General features: G+C 39.0%; 1 protein-coding gene across 1 annotated transcript in view; it reads right to left on the bottom strand.

Annotated features, from left to right (window-relative positions):
- Window positions 1–23,236, bottom strand: part of WDFY2 (WD repeat and FYVE domain containing 2) — a 214,249-nt gene that overhangs the window by 65,540 nt on the left and 125,473 nt on the right. The window lies entirely within an intron of this gene.

The following is a 23,236-nucleotide window of genomic DNA, read 5'->3' as shown; positions in this document are numbered from 1 at the left end:
ACTTTTCTTTCAATGGTGCCATAGCTGAAAATTTGCAAGGCTCTCACCAGTGTCCAAATAAATGGCAATCCTCTACTAGACAAATAAATAAGTATTTTAAAGATTTTACTTCTAATATTGGTAACTATTTCCTCGTAATACAAGCTTCTCAAGGCTGCATCTTACTTCTCCATGTATACCCAGGGTACCTGGCACAGAGCCTTGGCACAGTAGATAATCAATAAATAGATTAAATGAATATACAAAAAGCATTTCCCAATTTGATGAGATTAATTTGAATGTCAAATTTACTCAAAATAAACTTTTACCTGACATATATATGCTCTGTGGGGAAACATAAAAGGAGAATGAGCATGTGTGTTCCACCTGTCATTCACCTCACTTCATCTTCAGGCAGATATTCAGTCATCTCACGTCATCACAAGAAGGGTGAATACAGTACAATAAGATATTTTGAGAACACATTCACACAACTTTTATTACAGTCTAGTTATAATTATTCTATTTCGTACTAGTTATTATTGTTAATCTTTTTTTGTGCCTAATTTTTAAATTAAATTTTATCATAGGAATGTATGCAAAGGGAAAAACATAGAATATACAAAGCGTTCAGTACTATCTGTGGTTTCAGGCATCACTGGGAGTTTTGGAGTGCATCCTCCACAGATAAGGAAGGAATAGTATATTACAGAAATATTTTATTCATATAATAATTTCCTCTTTAAATCAGGAGTTATTTAGAAAACAAATTCTTACTTATAAGCAGTTATATTTATGGTTATCTTTTTGTTTCTAAATTCTAGCTTTACTGGCTTATATTTAGAAAATATTTTTAGTTTTTAAAATTTAGTAAGATTTTATTCATGATCAAGATATTAATGATTTTGTAAATGTTCTGTAGATATGAGAATGCTTTTTATCCAAAGTTCTAGATCTATTTGTATATCTATTTAAAGAAACTTGATGATAGTTTTCAAATATTCTATATTTTTACTTATTTGTCTGCTTGAATTTCAAATTCAGAAAGATGTACTAAAGAAATGGGCTCTATCTTTAGTGTTTATTATTCTGATTATAAAAGTAATATGCTTACTGTAGATAAACAAAAGCTATGAAACAATATCAAGAAGGAAATTTAAATTGACTATAACTCTACTAAATAGTGATAATTCCTGTTACTATTTTGATTATTTTCCCTTGTATACATTAAAACATTAAATTTTTAACTTAACATTACCACATGAACATTATTGGTCATTTGAAGACATACCTTTAAAGGGCTACAGAATATTCCACTGGATGGCTAGGTGAGATTTTTACCTTCTCAGTCCCTGATCATTACATTTCTAAGACACCAGTTATTATTATTCTAATGAGATTACCCTTATAATCTGTTTTATGATTATCTTTGAATGGTTTTCTAGAAATGGAATTATTGATACAAAAGATACAAATACTTCTAAAGATCTAGTTGCATACTATCAACAATTTTTCTAAATAGTTTGTGCCAATTTATGTCCCCTCTGTCACTGTACAGAGAGCCTATTTTATTCAATTCTAGCCAACATGCATATTTTAAAATTGCTACTACTTGGATAAAAATAGAATTAAAAATTTTTTAACATTCTAAAATGTTTATTAGCCCAGAAATGCAAATTAAAACCACACAGAGATATCACCTCACACCTGTCAGAATGGTTTTCATTAGTAAATCAACAAATATGACTGAGGATGTGGAGAAAAGGGCACCCCCATACATTGTTGGTGGGAATGCAGACTGGTGCAGCTACTGGGGGAAACAGTCTATATTTTCCTTAGAAAAGTAAAAATGAAGCTGCCTTTTGACCCAGCAATCCCACTTCTGGGAATATATCCAAAGAAACTCGAAGCACTAATTCAAAAGATTATATGCACCCCCTTTGTTCATTGCAGCATTATTTACAATAGCTACGATCTGGAAAGAGCCCAAGTGCCCATCAGTAGATGAATGGATTAAAAAGCTGTGGTACATTTCCACAGTGGAATACTACTTTGCTGTAAAAGAAAAAAAGAAGAAGAAAATCTTACCTTTTGCAACAGCATGGATAGACCTGGAAATTATTATGCTAAGTAAAATTAGCCAGTCTGAGAAAGACAAATACCATATGATCTCACTTATCTGTGAACTCTAATCAACAAAATAATTTAACAAACAAAATAGAAGCATAGATACAGAGAACAGACTGATAGCTGTCACGGGGGAGGGGGGATTGGGGGGAGCTGGGTAAAAAAAGTGAAGGGATTTATATATATATATATATATATATATATATATATATATATATATATATATGACATATAGACAACAGTATGGTGATAGCCAGAGGGAAAGGGGCTGGGGGGAGGTGGAAGTGGCCCAAGAAGGATAAATGGGGATGGAAAGAGACTTGACTTTGGGTGGTGAGCGCATGATATAGTATGCAGATGATGTTTTACTGAGTTGTACATGTGAAACCTGTATGGTTTTATCAACCAATGTTATCTCAATAAATTCAAGACAAAATAAAAATAAATAAATATTGGTCAGAGCAAAAAAAAAGGGGGGGGGATGGGGGAACATCTGTAATACCGTCAGCAATAAATTCAAAAATTATTCAATCACAATAGATATGAAATGTACTGACATAGAAGCCATGTGCCTCCTAATTTCTCTTCTTAATAAAATGTAGCTAGATGATTATAATAACCTTTTTATGTAACAAAAAAGAAAAACCACATTAAGAATTTTTATTGGAATTGCACCAAACCTTTAAATTCAGAAAGAACTGACATTTAAAAGTCTTCTTTTATGTATAATTAGCAAATTCTTATAATGTGCTTCAACTAAGTTTCACATATTTCTCTTTAAGATCATTTTTACTGTCTTGTTGTTAACTTTTGTAAATGGGATCCTTTTCCTATTATTTGGTAAACTCTGAGTAAAAAGACAGATTTACAGGTGCTACTTTTGAACTAAAACTGAAAAATAGCGCTATCACAGTTCCTGGAAGACACACTATGGACCCATTAAAAATCTTGTTTGTAACGGTTACAGGTAGGGCACTTGATTACCTAGGACACTTAACCCAATCCAAAGGCAGAATAGATACTATTCTATTCCTAAGAGTTAGAAGGAAAGGAAGAAAGCATGTTTCAGATCAAATTAGAAAAAAAAAAGGGGGAGAGAAAAAAAATGGCAAGACTGGTTTAGGTCCATGTTAAGTGCTGTTAACAGCCAGTGCTAGGGCAGGGGGTGGAGTACAAAAAAATGGAGTATGCTAGTAATCTTCGTTGTACATTCGTCAATGCTTTTTCTACTGCTCCTGTCCTTTTGAATTTTTTATGAAAACCAGATCCTGCAGAATTAGTCAATCAGACAGTAATATTACTTTGTTTGGGCAATATCATACTGAAAAGTTGTGGGCATACCCTGTCATTCAACAACATACACGGCCCATGCTTGTTTATACACATGCCATTCTCAATCCTCTTGTGTGTTTCACAGGAACAATTATTTCCTATTGGTTTATAACACTGTATCTGTCCGGTGGATACCATTGCTATAGTTTGGTAACAGAGGTCATCTTAACTGAGTCAGGTTGTTACTCAGCTTTTTCTCAGTCTAAGTAAGAAGTCAACAGGCAGTACTTCATGTTTCCACTCAAAGGAAATGTATGGTTTTCTTTCCTAGTCATCCTTAGACTTCCACTCCTCACAAGCTCCCAGGGATTTCCTAGATTCTTCTATAAAACGCAGGAAGTAAAGGAACAGAAGCCTAGGATACACAGTACTGTGGTATAGCTCTGGTTCCATCTAGGGAACCACACATGACAGGAGCACAGTGAGGCCCAGGAGCACAGAAGGCAGCAGCCCCCACTCTAAGCCAAGCTTATATCTATCTGTGCACCTTTTCTTTCCCTCCTTCCCTCCCTCCCTTCCTTCCCTCCCTCCCTTCCTTTTCTTCCTTCATCTGTCTGTTCATCTGCCCCCCTTTCTCTTTTCAAAGTAATATTCAACCACTGCAAAAATATAAGACCTTCTAAACAATCAATAATAATTAAATTAAAAAGCCATGAGCTTGGCCCTGTTGCTATCCCCATGGTTACCCTGATTCTCCACTGAGCTTACAGTAAAGGAATGCAGCTACATAGTTCTAAGCAAGGTCCACCTGCTCACCTATTAAGGTTCAATGAAATAGATGCTAAAGAATTCTAATAATAGAACCATGAACCACCTACCTATAAAAAAAATACATTGCCCTGGCCAGTTTGGCTCAGCGGTTAGAGCATCAGCCTGCGGTCCAGAGAGACCCAGGTTTGGTTCCCGCTAAGGGCATGTACCTCGGTTGTAGTTTGTCCCCGACCCTGGTTGGGTTGTGCGGATGGCAGCCACTCGATGTGTCCCTTTCACGTCGATGTTTCTCTCTCTGTCTCTCTCCCTTCCACTCTATCTGAACAAAATATGGAAAAGGTGTCCTCGGGTGAGGATTAAAAAAAAAAATACATATTAATTCTTAAGTTTCTTGCTTTAGTTGAAAGTTTGCCAATGAGCTCTTATTTCTTAAAATATAGCACTACTTTAGGGAATAAAAATATAATTTAAAATTAGATTATTAATTACTGATTGTCGTGTTTGTTGCACACCAGAGCATATATATTGATTAAATGCTTGATATACTTAATTTTTATGAAAATAACTAAATTAGAGTCTCTATATAGGTTCTCCTCTCCTCCCAGAAAAAAATACATCACAAACCAACTAGCAAGGTCATATAAATACTAAATAGGAACTCTTAACTCAGCCCAAATATGATAAAGAATGAAGGGAGGAATGTTGTCATCTGCTTAACGACCAGCAAAATTGTCAGAGTATACAGCTTTGAGGTCCTCTTATATGTGTGCTTTCTTAAAGCCGTAACTGAAGAGAAGAGATACACACATAAAAGTTTAATGAACACAGAGGTCCTACATTTCTTGCTGGGAACAGATGTGTCTTCTCTCTGCATCTGCCTCCATGAAAGAAACTGATCTAAAGCCAAAGTCTTTTTGAGAGGTGCGATATTGGTAACCTTCTCATTTTACATTTCCATATAAATCAATTTCTGCATCTACATTAAAAATATTCAGGATACTGCCAAATATATTGCTTAATGTCTCAATTATTAACTTACATGAGGGTGATTGTTTTAATTAATTGTGGTAAAAATATATAACATTAAATTTACCATTTTAATCATTTTTAAGTACACAGTTCAGTAGTGTTAAGTATATACACATTGTTGTACAACAGATCTCTAGAAACTTGTTCATCTTACACCCACTGAACATTCATTCTTCCCTCCCCTCAGCCCTTGGCAATCACCTTTCCAGTTTTTGTTTCTGTGATTTTAACTACTTTTGATACTTCTGAGTAGAATCATACACTATTTGTCCTTTTGTGACTGGTTCATTTCACTTAGCAAAATGTCCTTGAGGCTCATCACTATTGTAGCATGTGACAGGATTTCCTTCTTTTTTTTTTAATCCTCACCCGAGGATATTTTTTTTGTTTTTTTGTTCAGATAGAGTGGGAGGGAGAGAGAGGAAGAGAGAGAGAAACATCGATGTGAAAGGGACACATCAAGTGGTTGCCACCCGCACGACCAACCAGGGCCGGGGACAAACCACAACTGAGGTACACGCCCTTAGCGGGAACCAAACCTGGGTCTCTCTGGACCACAGGCCGGCGCTCTAACTGCTGAGCCAAACCGGCCAGGGCGGGATTTCCTTCTTTACTAAGGCTGCACAATATTCCATTCTATGTATGTACCACATTTTCTCTAGCCATCCTTCTGCAATGGATACTTGGGTTGCTTTCACCTCTTGACTATTTGTATAATGCTACAATGAACATGAATGTGTAAATCTCTCTTCCAGACCTTGCTTTGAATTCTTTTGGATATATACTCATACATGGCATTGTTGGATCATATGGTAATTCTAATTTTAATATTTAATACATTAGAGGTTGACTGATTTTAAATTCAGTGTTAGAAAACTATTACTACCTTTAAAACTTTCTTTTAATCATACAGTTTCATAACTAACTGTGTCTCCTTTTTGCCTTGGCTACCAGGTAATTCAGAATCAAATTCAAGTCTTAATCATACAATCAGCGCTAGTCTTTATAATCTGTATACTTGTATTATTCTAGGTTTCACTCAGGCTCTTTTGGATTTCAGGAACTCAAGCCAGTGAAGAGAGGATTTATTGTAAAGAGGCCATATGGGAGAGCTACTAGCCACTGAAGCTGCACTTACCACCTTCTGTCTCCCTTGCAGGCTCAGGGCCTCTCTCCTTGCATCTCAGTACTTTTCTCCAAGTGCAATCTATTATCCTTTCTCCATCAACCAGTCTCTTCTGAAAACTCAGCTTCTGATTCCTCACAACTGGAATGTAGCTTCTCGATAATGTAACCTTTCCGTTTCACTTCCCACCCACTGGCTTGCTCTCTTATTACTCCCAGCTTCAAATTCAGGCAGCAATTTCACTTCCTTACACATCTTTTCTCACCAGTACCCTAGCTGGTCCATACGAGGCCCCTAGTCAGTCTTTGGACAAAGTATCTAATCCCAGTTCAACTAATAAATACTAAAGAAAATGGTCAAGAGATACAACATATGTCCACTTCCACCTTTTCATGAGGGCCTACAGAGGGCAGTTCTTTTGCCACAGAAGAGGCAAAGCAGAGGCAGACACTGTAGGTAATATATCTGGTCTATCTTTAACATGACCATGACATGTAGAACACACATGTAAAACACACTCTAACACTCTTATGTTTCTTTGGGTTATCTCCACATTTTAGTGCTCACACCCACACACATACACACACGTACACAGATACATTCCCTGGCCTTGACTCCAATGTTTATTTTCATTTTTATTTTATTATGTATTCTTGCAAGGTTGTGTGAACTTTCTGAAATCAGATAAAGTAAACTTAGCTTTACATTTTATAGAAGTTGACCCTATTTTTTTTTTTGGTTAATCCTCACCTGAGGATATTTTCCATTGATTTTTTAGATAGAGTGGAAGGGAAGGAGGAAGAGAGAGAGAAACATCGATTGGTTGCCTCCCGTACAACCCCAACTGGGGCTGTAGATTGAACCTGCAACCCAGGTAAGTGCCTTTGACTGGGAATCAAAGCTGCGACCCTTTGGTCTTCAGGTCTACCCTCAGGCTGACACTGGCTGATGTTCTAACCACTGAGGCAAACCGGCCAGGGCAGTTGACCCTATTTTGAAGGCTATTTTATACTACAAAATTGCAGTGTTTCAAAATTATTGAGGCCCTGGCCGGTTTGGCTCAGCGGTTGGAGCATCCGCCTGCGGTCTGGAGAGACCCGGGTTCGGTTCCCGCTAAGGGCACCTACCTCGGTTGCAGTTTGTCCCCGGCCCTGGTTGGTCGTGCGGGTGGCAGCCACTCGATGTGTCCCTTTCACATCGATGTTTCCCTCTCTCTCTCTTCCTTTCTCTCCCTCCCACTCTATCTGTACAAAAATGGAAAAATGTCCTCGGGTGAGGATTAAAAAAAAAAAAAAATTATTGAGAAATTTAGAATTTTGAAAAGAAATTTTCAGAAAAGTAATGACTTCTGCTCAAATATTTAAATGGCGACAAGTATCTTTATATTCAAATCCTTTCATAGAAGTGAAAGGTGTAATTTGCACCCCTTACTTGTCTTTTTGTTTAAATCAACAGTTCTCAAACGTATGTGTCTCTGCTTCCCTTTACTCTAAAAATTACTGAAAACCCCATAGGTTGTATTTATTGATATTTAGCATATTAGAAATTAGCACTATGAAAATTAAAAAATATTAATTCATCAAAATAATAAATGTATTATGTTACTATAAATAACATTCTTTATGAAAGTATATTTTATAAAACAAAAAAATTAAGCAGAAAGATAGCACTGTTTTCCATTTTGCAAACCTAATTAATAGACGAAAGTTGGGTCTTCGTATCTGCTTCTGCATTCAATCCTACACATGTTCAAAAATAAGAATGCAAAAGGCAAATACCACGTTAGAGCTATGAAAACAGCTTTGACCTCACAGTCCACAGTCTGAGAACGCTGGTCCAGTGACTGACCTGACTTTTGGTTTCGATTAATCTTCATTTCAGATTCTATCAATCTTCCCGCATACTTCAAAGAATTATTCTTGTTTATAAATTATGAAAAGAGGCTTCGATGACTACGAAACAAAGGAACATTCTATTCTCTCCACCCAGGAGCCAGGTGGGGTAAGTGCCTTTCCCCCTCTGGTCAATGCCTAAGGTCCCTGGTCTTTTCTGAGCACAGTATTTAAAGAAGTGGGAAGAAGGAATGCTTTAGCTGCAAACCCCTAGCCTCAGCTCTGAACTTTGTAAGAACCGCTGGTATGTTTCTAAGAAGGCTGACGTGTCACAATGCATGGAAGCACCTGAATCAAGAGACATAATGGCCTTGTGTGACAAGAGCAGCTGTTAGCCTCTCTAGATTCAAAGCATCACGTACAAGGGAACAAATTCAGGGTTACAGATTCTCACTCAAAAAGATATATACACAAACACACAAATACAATTTCAAGGTCTTTCTTCACATAAACTGTTCTCTCTCTAGGTTTGGCTGGGTGCTTCACTTAAGGTTTACCCATCATCATCTTTCTTTAATGGAAAAGTGTTTTTACGCTTTCCCACCCGCAACCCCTCAGCACTGAGTGCAAGTAAGCAGAAACTGGTTTTCAATACCTCTCACAAAAGGACTGAAGGGGGCTGGTAAAAGAAAAAATGACACACATGTTTGAAATCAGCCACGTCCAAGACTGCCTCTGGCAAATTTCAGAATCTTAAGGACAATGCTCTTAGAAATTATTCAACAAATGGGGAGTTTATCCTGCTCAAGGCCACAATCTGAAGCCAGGACAATGATGTACTACACAAAAAAGCCACTGAAGTATTATGCCCTCATTACCCTTGACAGATAGTGAAAGAGACTGCATATTTTAAATAACTTCAAAACACAATAAGGTTTGGCTCAGTGGTTAGAGCGTTGGTCTGCGGTCCAGAGAGACCCGAGTTCAGTTTCCACTAAGGGCATGAACCTCGGCTGCAGTTTGTCCCTGGCCCTGGCTGGGTCATGCGGGTGGCAGCCACTTGATGTGTCCCTTTCACATTGATGTTTCTCTCTTTCTTCCTCTCTCTCCCTCCCACTCTCTCTGAACAACAACAAAAAGTTCTGTTGTAACATTAAACAGCAAATTACATGACAGATCAGTTTGCATAAACTCTAATTGGTAATATTTATTTTTTAAACAAAAAAAAAATGGCTCAAATATTTTGACAAAATTACTTTGAACAGAAAAGTTGCCTGCTAAAATTGAAAACTGCTTATAGCTGATGTCATAAAATTTGCCCAATGGTCAAGGCTGGCCACTACTGTTCCTACTTATGAAAGTGGTTGTTGAAAGAAGTTTGGACCTTTGGCTGTTAAGTTTTGGATTTTCTGGAATTTTAGTGTTTGTAAGGGGTCTTAGGGATTGCCTAGCACAATGACTTTTTTTTTTTTTACCCGCTGATCTTTTGTTTCACACAAACCTCAAAAAGCCTCTTCAAACGGTTACAGAAACCTGGATGAATGTCTCATTGAATTTCTATGAGCAAAGGAAAATCTTACAATGCAAATTCTGAAATCAATGCACACGTCCAAGAATCCAGATGACAATACTTTATAACAAACACAAAAGAAAGACAAGTACCAAGTACAACTCATGCCTCCCTCCTTATCTGTACCCAAGTCCAATGCCTAGAAGCAGGACAGATGCTGGTGTAGATGGCAGCAACTGCCAAATAGTATACTAACTGAAAATGAGCTTCCCTGGGAGGCATCCTTGCCAACTACCCTTTCTCTCCAGTCAACTTCTACACATTCAGTAACCAGATCCTTGCTATCCTTCTTGCACCACACCCCCTTCAAATGCACTTCCAGCTAAACTACATTTGCGTTTGGCAGTGGCCTGTACACCCCCACTACCTAGCCTTTGCCCTAGTCTCTCCTTTGTCAGGCAACTGTTCCCTTTCCCCAAACTCCATCGCTTCCATACAAATCCTTCTAGGCAAGGTTGAATGCTCGGCTTATATGATCATTCAGGCAGAATGAATCTTCCCTCTGCTGAAATTTAAGAGACTATTCTTTTATGCTCTTGATCTCAACCTGCATTAAATTAGAGCTATGTATGATCAGATTATTTTATCTTTCCTCAATAGGTTTTTAAATGGAAACAAATGGAGTTTTTGTTTTCTTTCTTAATACATGTGTCTCCCATATGTCCAGCATTTCCCCCAATATGTAATGTATGATCGATAAATATTTATAAAGGGATAATCACTCCTTTTTGTTTTTTATTATCATGTTAAAATCTTAGTTGTACTAGTATTATAAACACTCCTGCCTCAGGGTCCCTGCAACGTCTGTTCCTCTATCTTGAACACTATTTCTCCAGATATCAGCATTACTCACTACTCCAACCTTCAATTTCTCTGCTCAAATGAGATCTCAGCGAGGCCTAACATATGTCCATTCTTTAAATTTGCAATCTGTCTTCTCTACCCCACCCTCACATTCCCAATCCCCCTTATTCCAACCCCTCTTACCCTGCTTCCTTTTTTTCCCAAAGTACCTATTACCTTCTAACATAAATAAGTTTTTATATTTCTTGTTTACTAAGTGGAACATAAACAAGAAGAAGAATGGGGAAGGGGAGAGTTCACTGATGTATCTCAAGCACCTAGAACACTGACTGGCAGGCACACAGTAGCTGCTCGACATTTTAGGATGGCTGCAGTAAACAAGTATGGCATTAGGTTTATGTTTTCATATAGTGAAGACAAAAAACGAATTAAATGATCTGCTCATCAATAGTAGGTTTGGAAGTAGGAACTAGATTCCTCAATTTAGGGGTTCAGTGTTAACCGCAATAGGTTTGAATGAAAATACATACAATTACCAGCACTTAAATAAAAAAAATAGGAAGACAGCCTAATTGCCAAAGCTATTGTTTTTTGAAATCAATGCCAAAAAATAGAATAGCACATGGTTTTGACTCAAATCTCAGTACTAATCAATGTTTTACTTCCTAGGTCAATAGCAAAACACCATAATGTGTTGCTTTTAAAAAAGAGTCAGTTACAATTAACATTTTATTAGTTTCAGGTATACAAAATGATGATTTGGTATTTGTATATATTGTGATGTGTTCCTTTATAAAGTCAACAGTTTCTAATCATGGTCTTTGTGCTAAAATGTTAAGTTACATTTTTCTGGATTTACACTAATAAATTTTCAGCGTGAACGTTATTTAAACAAATAAATATGCAGGCAGCAAGTAATGAGCAAAAAATAGAAAACAAACATTACATATAAAAAACCAGTTGTACTAGTCAAAACTGGTGCTCACAAGAAATATTGGTTTAAAAATTGGAAGTTTTAAAAATTATCTTTAAACTTTAGACGGCAGCCCACCTGGTGTGGCTCAGTGGTTGAGCGTCGACCCATGCACCAAGAAGTCGCTGGTTCAATTCCCGATCAGGCACATGCCCAGGTTGTGAGCCAAATCCCCAGTGGGGGACATGTGGGAAGTGGCCAATTGATGTTCTCTCTCATCGATGTTTCTATCTCTCTCCCTCTCCCTTCCTCTCTCTAAAATCAATTAAAAAATAATTGTTTTAAAAAAATAATCTTTAGATGGCAAATAATTATGTAAAAAACTCTAATTTTAGATAAAATTATTAATCTTATCAAAAAGTAAAATTGATCTTTTCTTGAAACGAACAGAATTTCTACTAAAAAAAAAAATTATTTCTGCTGTTTATTGAGGCCTTTATATAAATTCCCTCATGCAACCCTCATAACAATCCTATGAGGCACATATTATTCTTCCTAATCTACAGTGAGTAAATTGAGGCTTATGTGAAGTTACCCAACTTGCTATCATTATCCAGCTGAAAAATGACAGTTAAATTTCAGATCCAGATCTCCCTGGAAACAGTTCATATGTCAACAACCAGGATATCTGCCTCTGATATATGAAGACAAACTGTATTAACAATGATTTCTCCCACAAACTCTGAATAAACTCTACCTGAAAAAGGGATAAAAGAGAAGAATAAAACACCCTGGCTGGTTTGGCTCAGCGGTTAGAGCATCGGCCTGCGGTCCTGAGAGACCCGGGTTCGGTTCCTGCTAAGGGCATGTATCTCGGTTGCAGTTTGTCCCCGGCCCTGGTTGGGTCGTGCAGGTGGCAGCCACTCGATGTGTCCCTTTCACAATGATGTTTCTCTCTCTCTTCCTCTCTTTCTCCTCTCTTTCCCTTCCACTCTATCTAAACAAAAAAATGGAAAAAAATGTCCTCAGGTGAGGATAAGAAAAAAAAGAATAAAACAATCGCTTCCTCCATAATCGCTTCCTCCATATCACAGCTGGTGGGCTTTTATAAGGATGACTAGAATGTAAGAATAAAAGTAAAAGGAGAGCCCTGTCCAGTTTGGCTCAGCGGTTAGAGCGTCGACCTGCAGTCCAGAGAGACCCGGGTTCGGTTCCCACTAAGGGCATGTACCTGAGTTGCAGTTTGTCCCTGGCCCTAGTTGGGTTGCATGGGTGGTGGCCACTCGATGTGTACCTTTTACGTCGATCTCTCTCTCTCTCTCTCTCTCCCTCTCTCTCCCCCCTGCTCCGTCTGAACAAAAAATGAAAAAATGTCCTCGGGTAAGGATAAGGAGAAAGAACTTCTGGATGGAAACACAGATGCAACTAGCTTGATTTTCGTTCATTTTACAACAATTACTGAGGTTCCAATTTGTGCAAGGCTTTCTACTGGGTACTGGAAATAACAATGCATGTAATGTTCCCTGCCTTCAAGTTACTCAGGCTAACAGAGGTTTTAAAAAAATACCACAAATGCCCTGGCTGGTTTTGCTCAGTGGTTAGAGTATTTATTGGCCTTCGGACCAATGAATCATGGGTTCAATTCTTGTCAAGGGCACGTACCTCAGTTGCAATTCATCCCAGTCCCTGGTCGGGTCATGTGGGAGGCAGTCAGTCAAAAAAAGATTGGTACGATGTGACAGCATCAGCTATGTTCAAATACAAAATATAGAAAAACACTGTTCATGAAAACTCAGGGAACCCAAATCACATCTGACGGTCTCAAAGGTTGTGTTTTTGAAGTGAACCTAGCTAATAAGCAGAATGATGAAGCTGCATTTAGAAAATTCAAGCTAATTACTGAGGATTTCAGGGCAAAAACTAACTGACTAATTTCTATGGTAAAGATGTTATCTGTGACAAAATGAACTCCATGATCAAAAAATGGCAAACCATGATAGAAGCTCATGTTGATGTCAAGGCTACCAATGGTTATTTGCTTCATCTATTCTGTGCTGGTTTTACTTTAAAAAAAAAAAATTCAGATTCAGAAGACCTTGTATTTTCAGCACCAAGAGGTCTGCCAAATCTGAAAGATGATGATGGAAATCATGACCTGAGAGGTAGACAAATTACTTAAAAGAAATCAGTAAATTGATTCCAGATAGCATAGGAAAAAACACAGAAAAGACTTGTCGATCTATTTATCTGCTCCATGGTGTCTTTCTTAGAAAAGTCAAAGTGGTGAAGAAGCCCAAGTTTGAACTGGGAAAACTCATGGAGCTTCATGGTGAAGGCAGCAGTCAGTTCTGGAAAAGCTACTGAGGATGAGGCAGTTGCTCAAGTTGGACGAGCTGGTAGATATGAACCTCCAGTCCAAGAATATGTTTAAAATTCAGACACTTAATGGTGACAAATAAAAATCCTATTTGTGTGTGTGTGTGGGGGGGGGGGGGGGGAGGGGAGGTGGGTTGGGGGAAGAGTAGGGAAAAAAAAGAAAACAAGGAAATTAGCACTTAATAAATTTCTCCTATTTACTTTCAGGAACTCTATGTGTTATTTTACTTAATATACAATCATATACATAAATCATACATGTAAACTAATAATTACACATAAATACCAGAGCAGAAACTTTAACTATGTGTTATGAGACCCCTTAAGAAGAGCCTTTTAACCCTGCCCTGGAGTAGGTTAGGCTTCTCATAAGAATGGGTTTGGGGTCCAGCCGGTATGGCTCAGTGGTTGAGCGTCAGCCCATGCACCAAGAGGTCGCCAGTTCGATTCCTGGTCAGGGCACATGCCCAGGTTGCGGGCAAAATCCCCAGTGGGAGGCATGCAGGAGGCAGCTGATTGATGTTCTCTCTCATTGATATTTCTATCTCCCTCTCCCTCTCACTTCCTCTCTCTCTAAAATCAATAAAGAAAAAAAAAGTTGTTTTTTTTTAAGAATGGTTTTGGGCTTTAGGCTAATTGTTGAAGGTATGAGAGGAGTTCCTTAGGGCTTGGAAGGAAGCAGGTCAGTAAGGGTAACATCTCCTTTTAGCAAGAGGGCTCCATGCAGATGGGCATGGATTTGAGTACCAAACAAGTATGATATTTGGGTAAGAGAGTTTGTAATAAATGAGGGTGACAATGTGGGCAGGGATTAAGAAATCTGAATTGCATTCTTCTGGAAGTTGTTGAGAGTCTATATACAAAGGAGTGGTATAATTACACTAGCATTTTAGGTATGTGATGGCAGAGTAGCTGGAGGAAACTAGAGATATAGGAGCAGTCTGGAGCTTGCTGTAACAGTCCTAGCAAACGCTACAAGGGACAGACAGTTGTAAAGTACTGGAGGGACTAGGCAAAAAAGGAGAGTCTGGAGACAGTTCTGAGGTCAGTCAGCAGGCCAGGGCACTTTGCTGTGAGATGCAATGGGAAAATGTGGATCTGTCATAACTCCCACTTCTGGTTGTGAACCCTCGGTGATGCATTTACTAAGGAAAGGAGAAAGGGGGTGAGGGAAGGGAGGAGGCAGGGGTCAAATGGGTGAAAAGTAGGGGGGGGGGGCGGACATCTGTAATAATTCCAACAATAAAGATTTTTTTAAAAAGTAAGAAGAGCATATGTTGAGGAAAAAAGAATTATTTGTTGAGTATATGCTAAATTACATGTCTGGGAGACTCCCAGGTAGAAATGCCAAGCAAGCAGCCGGGAGTCCGAGTTCAGGCTCAGGAGGACAGAATGGGCCACCTTGAGAACTGTACATGTGGGATAATTAAGCCGCAGGCATAGATCACCAAGAAAGAGTATGCAGCACAAGGCAGAACCTTGGGGAGCACTGCCATCTAAGGCTCTGCCAGAGAAGCAAGAGCCAGTAGAAACACCTGGAGAGAACTCGGGGCTCACTAAATTGAAAATACATCAGTTATCCACCCATGACACCACTCAACCCACTGGAAAGCACCTTTTCAGCTCCTTTGTCTGCTACCCATGACAGACAAGGCCTGGGCAAAAGAACCTGCCCAGTTCAGTCTCTCCAATCCAGGAAACCAGCTGAACCTGAGTGATTGCTGCTGAGGGAAAAGCTGTGCTGTTCTACATGCCAGTACAGTTAGCAGTACTTTGGCAACTGTGTAATTTGCTTCACTGAGCTTAATGTCTAATATTGTCTAATTTCTTCCTACACTAAAAGAGCATTTATGAAAATGTAGCATTCACTAGTAACTGAGCGTAGTTATTCCCGGATCTGTGGAATTGAAGATGAGTGACTTGTGATTTGTGGCACCTACATTCAAGGTAGAGTGCTAGAGGAGGCGTAAATAAACAGGGAGGGGCGCCCACTTTGGAAACAAAACCTCCTCTGGGTCTCCACCACCCTGAGTAGCATCCAACTGCAGTAAAACAAAGAAACACAAGCCCAGCAGTGCACCCCAGCACTGCATCCCAGTGACAAGGGCAGACGTAATACCACTCCCTCCTCCAGTGTAAGCTTCCAGGCAGCAAGGCTAGAAAAATGCCTCGTTTCAAGACTGGTGCAGATCAGAGTAGACATAGTAACACCAGATGATGGCAATTCAGTGGTGCAGGGACTATAAAAGAATAACTGTGTCCTTCACACGTTTTGGCTCTAGTGAGTTCTCAAGCTTTATAGCAAAAGAATAAATGTCAATCCCCAGTAAGGGGCGTGCAGGAGGCTGCCTCTCTAAAAAAAAAATCAGTAAAAACATTTAAAAAAAAAGAATAAATGTCAAATGGCTTTTTGGGGGTGTGTTTCATAACTCTGTTGTTGTCAAGGTACTCTGGGAGGAATGCCTTCGAAGGTGATTGACATGGAAATACCATACCAGTACCCCTAGGCTCTAAGCCTTGCGATCCAAATGACAGTGATACGAGAACCAGGCCCCGATGTATACTTTGTGTAAAAGATGAACTCAAAATAAAAATCAGAAATATATCTGTGCACACAGAAGACATTATTTTCACATGTTTAGATGGAATCAATTAATAAAAGATGTGTGACAGATTCCTGGTGTTAAAACTTTGTAGAGTCAGAGTACTCTCTGGACAGGGACCTATATAATTCAGACTCCCAAATGAATAATAAGTGATATAGCCCTTGATGGCTGGTAACCTTCCCTCCTCCCATACTCTCAGTCCACTGCAGTATGGTTGTCTCTTGTGATAAAAAATTTGCTGCATCTTCAGTAATATGCACACTTCTCTGAGCCCAACCTTCTTTTGAGGGTGATGAAAAATTACAATGGGAACAACTTGGATAAAAAAAACAATTTCGCAGAAAAAAATTGTACTTGAAAGTCCACATTTTGCAAATCACTGGTAAATTACTGTGATAAGGGAGCAAAGACTGAATGAAGATGGGATTAGAAATAAGCTGAATCATCCTAAGAAGTATGCCACTAAGGAGTATGAAGGCACTTCCTCTCCTTGGAACTGGCCTACTAAATCCACATGACAGATTTTAGCCAGGGCTTCCTGGTTGCCACCAATGGAGGATGCTGCTGTTAATGACAATAATGTTGACAGGGGCTAATATTTACAGATCACTTGATATGTACAGGCACTGTTTTAAAAGCTTAACATACATGATGTCAGCTCATCTTCACAACAACTGTATAAAACGAATATATTATCCCCATTTTACAATAAGAAAACTGAGGCACAGAGAAAAAAGCAACTTGCCCAGGGTGACACAGCTTGTGGAGTGAGAGCTATGATTTGATTCAGGCATTTTGATTCCAGAATCTGTGCTCTTCACCTCTCTATATTGTGAACTTGGTAAACTATATTAATTAACTCACTCATTAATTCACTCGATAATATTTCAGAGCATTTACAATTGATAGGCACTGTACTGAGGTGTCAGAGATGCAACAAAGTGTCAAGCAGAACAGCTATTGCCTTGTGAAACTTATGCTGAATATATGTACTAATCAACTAATCACCCAAATAAGTATAAAATGGCAACTATGACAACTGCTACAGAGGGGTACTCAACGCTACCAATCCAGGGACACTTTCAATCCAGGGACACATCGAAAAATTGGGGAAGACTTCCCTAAGAAAATAAAAATTAAACTATCTGAATGACAACAGCTTAAGCAGCTGAAGAGAGGAGGGAAGCACATTCGAAGATAAGCTCTGTGGAAAGAGGGAACATGGTGAGTATAAGGGACGGAAAGTGGGCCACTTAGGCGGAAACTCCAAGAGGAAGGGCTTTGCACAAAAGAAGGCTGCAGAGGGCAGGGGCAGGCATGACAGGGTTGCACAGGCCATGTGAAGAATTTTAGCCTGTATTTCTAAGAGCAAGGAAAAGCCACTGGAGATGGATAGCAGGGGAAACAAGATAAAATGTGTTTTGAAAAGATCCTTCTAGATCTAATATGGAAAGCAGACTGGAGGAGGCAGAACAGATATGAGACAACCAGTGAGGGGGTCAATGGAGGGTCCAAGGAGAAGACAAAGGAACTGGCAATGGTGGTAGTGGTGGTGGGAGGTGCTAATGATGGTGGTAATGACTTTGATGATGAAGAGGTGTGGAAGCTGAAAGACATTTAGGAGGTAAAAATCAATTAAGTGATGGACTGGACAGAGTCGAGCAATGAGGAGGGAAGATGACTCCAAAAACCCCTGGTTCTTGCAACAGGGTGAACAGTGGTTAGAGTAATTAAAATAGGGAACACTAAGACCAGGTGTGCAGGGAGGAACAACGAGCCTGACATTGGATCTGGTGATTCTGAGGTTCCTTTGGGATATTCAACAGGAAATATTAAGAAGGCAGTTGGAACTTCAGAGAATAGTGTTTCTCTCTTTCTCTCCTTCTCCCTTCCTCTCTCTCTAAAACAAATTAAACAAAACATAGGTGAGGATTTAAAAAAAGAAAAGTTGAGCTATTGTCATATGGGTAGCAAATGAAGCCATGATATGGGTGAGACTGTCTAGAGAGAAACAGCGAGAGCCTAGGAGCAGAGAAAAACTCCAACACTGAATCAAAGCTGGCTAGAACGACATCCTATGATGCAAAAAGAGTAAAAATTAGCCAGACAGTAGAGCTAAATGCTGCAGGGAGATCAAACATGATGAGGACTGAAAAATGTCAGGTAGATAGATCCACATGGAGGACTTTTGTACCCATAGCTAGAGCTATTTGGCCATTCTGATGGTACTAGAAGCCAAACTGCAGTGATCGGAGAAGAGGAAGTCAGAAAATGAAAAATTGACTACAGACAACTCTTTTTGGGAAGTTTGATTATAAGGAGAGAAGTGAGACAGACATTAAGTGAACAAAAAAGAGAGTTGTGATGTTTTAGTCTTTGTTTTCAATATAAAGAAACTTGAGTGTGTTTAAAAGACAATGTAAAGGGTCCCAATGGGAGGGAGAGATTATTAAGGTATATGATAAAGGGAGAGTAACTTGAAAAGTAATATACTGGGATGGAGTGAATTGAAGCTACACAGACGATCGCCCAGGACCAAACTGGAATTACAAATAAAATAAACACAAATCATCAGAAAATAGCAACAGAATAGCAGCTTGTGTGGACGATATATCCAGGGACACTGAATCGATCGTGGTAGGACTGCGGAGGCCAAGAGGGGGACTGAGAGCCCAGGGACAGCAGTGGTCTTAGCTGTGAGCAGTGCCCACGAGGTTAAAGTCCCAAGCGGCTCCACAGCTCAGAGAGCCGGGAAAGAGTGTTAAAACAGCCACTCACCTTGGGCTCCAGCTGAGGGAAGGCAGACTGGACTGGAACTGTGTGGGGACACTCGGGATTGGGAGGGGGCTCAGAGCTTTTGCTGACTTGCGGCCACGCAGGATGGTGGCCATTTTACTCCTTCCCAGGGCTCTGGGGAGGAGAGGCAGCTGCTCATCCCAGGGAGATTCAGCCCTACTCAGGTGGACCATTGAAATGCAAATTGAAACTCATTAACAACCAGCATCTGCCTCACCCTCAGGAAATCCCCTCATGCTAAACACCTGAGGGAGTTTTTCCTTCAACTGAGAACCCAAGGCTCTTCAAGTAACCAAGACTAAAAACCTCCAGGCAAAAAGCTAGACGATAACTGAACCTTTCCTGGGCTTGCAACTCTACCCAGGAAAGTAAGAGTTGACATTGGTGTTTAATGTGGGTCCTCCCACACTCATCCAAATCCCGTAGAGGGGGCCACAAATGGCAGAAAACAAAAATGCACAGAGAAAATTTGGCAGGCGTCAAAACCGACTGAGATAGCCAAAATGGTGAAACAAAGAAACATATCCCAAATGAAAGAACAAGGACCTCTACCAAAGATGAGATAAATGAAATGCAGTTTAGCAAGTTAAAAGAGCTACAGTTCAGAGCCATGATCTTGAGGAAGCTCAACAGCATGAGTAAGGACATCAACACCATGAGTAAAGATATAAAAACACTGAAAATCAATCAATTGGAAATAAAAAACCACCAAGAAGAACTGAAGTGTGGCATAGCAAAAATAAAGAACACATTGGAAGGACTAAACAGCAGAGAAGAGAAAGCTGAGGAACGAATCAGTGAATTAGAAGACAGGGTAGAAAAAAATCAACCAATCACAAAACCAAAAGGAAAAAAAACAATTAAAAAAACAGGAAGACAGATTAAGAGAACTATGGGACAACTGGAAACGTAATAATATTTCCATCTTAGGAGTCTCTGAAGAAGAAGAAAATGAGCAAGGGTTAGAGAATATATGTGAAAAAATAGTGAAAGAAAACTTCCCTAATTTGGTGAAGAGAGAAGGCATTCAAGTTCAAGAAGCACAGAGAGCCCCAAGAAAGAAAAACTGAAACAGGCCCATACCAAGACACATAGTAATTAAAATTCCAAAAATTAAAGAAAAGAGAGCCCTGGCCAGTTTGGCTCAGCGGTTAGAGCGTCGGCCTGCGGTCCTGAGAGACCCGGGTTCGGTTCCCGCTAAGGGCGCGTGCCTCGGTTGCAGTTTGTCCCCGGCCCTGGTTGGTTGTGCGGGTGGCAGCCACTCGATGTGTCCCTTTCACATCGATGTTTCTCTCTCTCTCTCTCTCTCTCTCTCTCTCTCTCTCTCTGTTCCTCTCTCTCCCTCCCACTCTACCTGATCAAAAAATGGAAAAATGTCCTCAGGTGAGGATTAAAAAAAAAAAAAAAAGAAAAGAAAAGAGAGAATCCTAAAGGCAGCAAGAGATAAGCAACAGGCTACCTACAAACAAACCCTCATAAGGCTCTCAGCTGACTTCTCAACAGAAACACTACAGGCCATAAGGAAATGGCATGAAATAATCAAGGTAATTAAAAACAAGGATCTGAATCCAAGACTACTCTATCCAGCAAGGCTATCATTCAAAATAGGAGGTCAAATAAAGAGCTTTCCAGACAAAAAAAGGCTAAGGGAATATATTAACACCAAACCAGCACTGCAAGATATGATGCTAAAAGGACTGCTGTAATTAGTAGAAGAAATAGGAAGAAAAATAGAACCACACTAAACAAAAATGGCAATAAATAAGTACATATCAATTATCACCTTAAATGCGAATGGTTTGAATTCTCTGATAAAAAGACACAGAGTAGCTGACTGGATAAGAAAGCATGACTCACATATATGTTATTTACAAGAGACCTACCTCACAACAAAAGCCTCACATAGGTTGAAAGTGAAGGGATGGAAAAAAATCTTTCAAGCAAACAGAAAGGGAAAAAAAAGCTGGGGTAGGAATACTCATATCTAATAAAATAGATTTCAAAATGAAGGCCATAACTAGAGACAAAGAAGGCCACTACATAATATTGAAAGGATCTATCCAACAGGAAGATATAACCTTGGTAAACATATAAGCACCCAATATAGGAGCACCAACATATATTAAAAAACTTTTGGAGGACTTCAAAAGAGAAATCAACAGCAATACAATCATAGTAGGGCACTTGAATACCCCGCTGACATTACTGGATAGATCCTCTAGACAAAAAATTAGCAAGAAAACAGAGACACTAAATGAAACACTAGACCAAATGGATTTAATAGATACCTACAGAGAATTACACCCCAAAACTACAGAATTCACATTCTTCTAAAGTGCACATGGGACATTCTCAAAGAAAGACCAAATGTAACGGCACAAACTAAGTCTCTACACGTTCAAGAAGACTGAAATCATATCAAGCATCTTCTCAGATCACAATGGCATGAAACTAGAAATCCACTCCAAAAGAACATGCAAAGACATTTGAACACATGGATGCTGAATAGCATGTTATTAAACAATTAATGGGTGACCAAGGAGATCAAGAAAGAAATTTAAAAATTCCTGGAAACCAATGAACATGAACACACAACAACATAAAATCTATGGGATGCAGTGACAGCAGTTCTGAGAGAGAAATTCATAGCACTACAGGCCCACCTCAAGAAACAAGAAAAATTTTTAATAGACTACCTAACCTCACAACTTAAAGAACTAGAAAGCAAACAAACAAACAAACAAACAAACGCCAGAGCAAGTAGAAGCAAGGAAATAGTAAAGAACAGAGCAGAAATAAACAACATGGAGACCAAAAAACACAAATCAAAGGATCAATGAAAGAAAGAGCTGGTTCTTTGAAAAGATAAACAAGATTGATGGACCCTTAGCTAGATTCGCCAGGAAACAAAAAAAGAGAACCCAAATAAACAAAATCAGAAATGAAAGAGAAGTAACAACTGACACCGCAGAAATACAAAGGATCCTTAACAAATACCATGAACAATCATATGGCAACAAATTCAACAATCTAAGCAAAATGGACACATTTCTAGAAACATATAGTCTCCCAAAACTGGACCGGGAAGAGATAGAAAACTTGAACAGACCAATAACAACAAAAGAAATTGAAGAGGTAATTAAGACTCTCCCAGCAAACAAAAGCCCAGGCCCAGACGGCTTCATTGGGGAGTTTTACCGAGCATTCAAAGAAGAACTAACACCCATTCTCCTCAAACCATTCCTAAAAATTCAAGAAGGAACACTTCCAAACTTGTTTTATGAGGCCAGCATAATTCTAATTCCTAAACCAGAAAAAGACACTACAAACAAGGAAAACTGCAGGCCTATGTCCCTGATGAACATAGATGCCAAAATCCTGAACAAAATACTAGCAAATCGGATCCACCAATACATCAAAAAAATTATTCACCATGACCAAGTGAGATTCATCCCAGGGATGCAAGGCTGGTACAATATTCAAAAATCAATAAATGTGATACCCCACATAAAAAAAAAGAAAGATAAAAACCATATGACCATATCAATAGATGCTGAAAGAGCACTCGACAAAATCCAGCATCCATTTCTGATAAAAACGCTCAGCAATGTGGGAACAGAGAGATCATATCTCAACATAATCAAGGCCATATATGAAAGACCTACAGCCAACAGCATACTCAATGAACAAAAATTGAAAGCATTTCCCTTAAGAACAGGAACAAGTCAAAGATGTCCACTTTCGCCACTCTTATTTAACATAGTACTGGATGTCTTAGCCATAGCAATTAGACCTGAAGAAAAAATAAAAAAGATACAAATTGGAAAGGAGGAAGTGAAACTGTCATTATTTGCAGATGACATGATATTATACAAAGAAAAACCTAGACTCCATCAAAAATCTACTAGACAATAAATTTAGCAAAGTACCAGGATAGAAAATTAACGTCAAGAAAATTACAGCATTCTTATACACCAATATGAAGTCACAGAAAGAGAAACTAAAAAAAAAGAAAAAATCCCATTTACCATTGCG

This window comes from Molossus molossus, unplaced genomic scaffold (assembly GCF_014108415.1).
Source record: "Molossus molossus isolate mMolMol1 unplaced genomic scaffold, mMolMol1.p scaffold_m16_p_9, whole genome shotgun sequence".
NCBI lineage: Eukaryota > Metazoa > Chordata > Mammalia > Chiroptera > Molossidae > Molossus > Molossus molossus.
The sequence above is the reverse complement of the archived record's forward strand: the minus strand, read 5'-3'. Positions and strand labels throughout refer to the sequence as shown.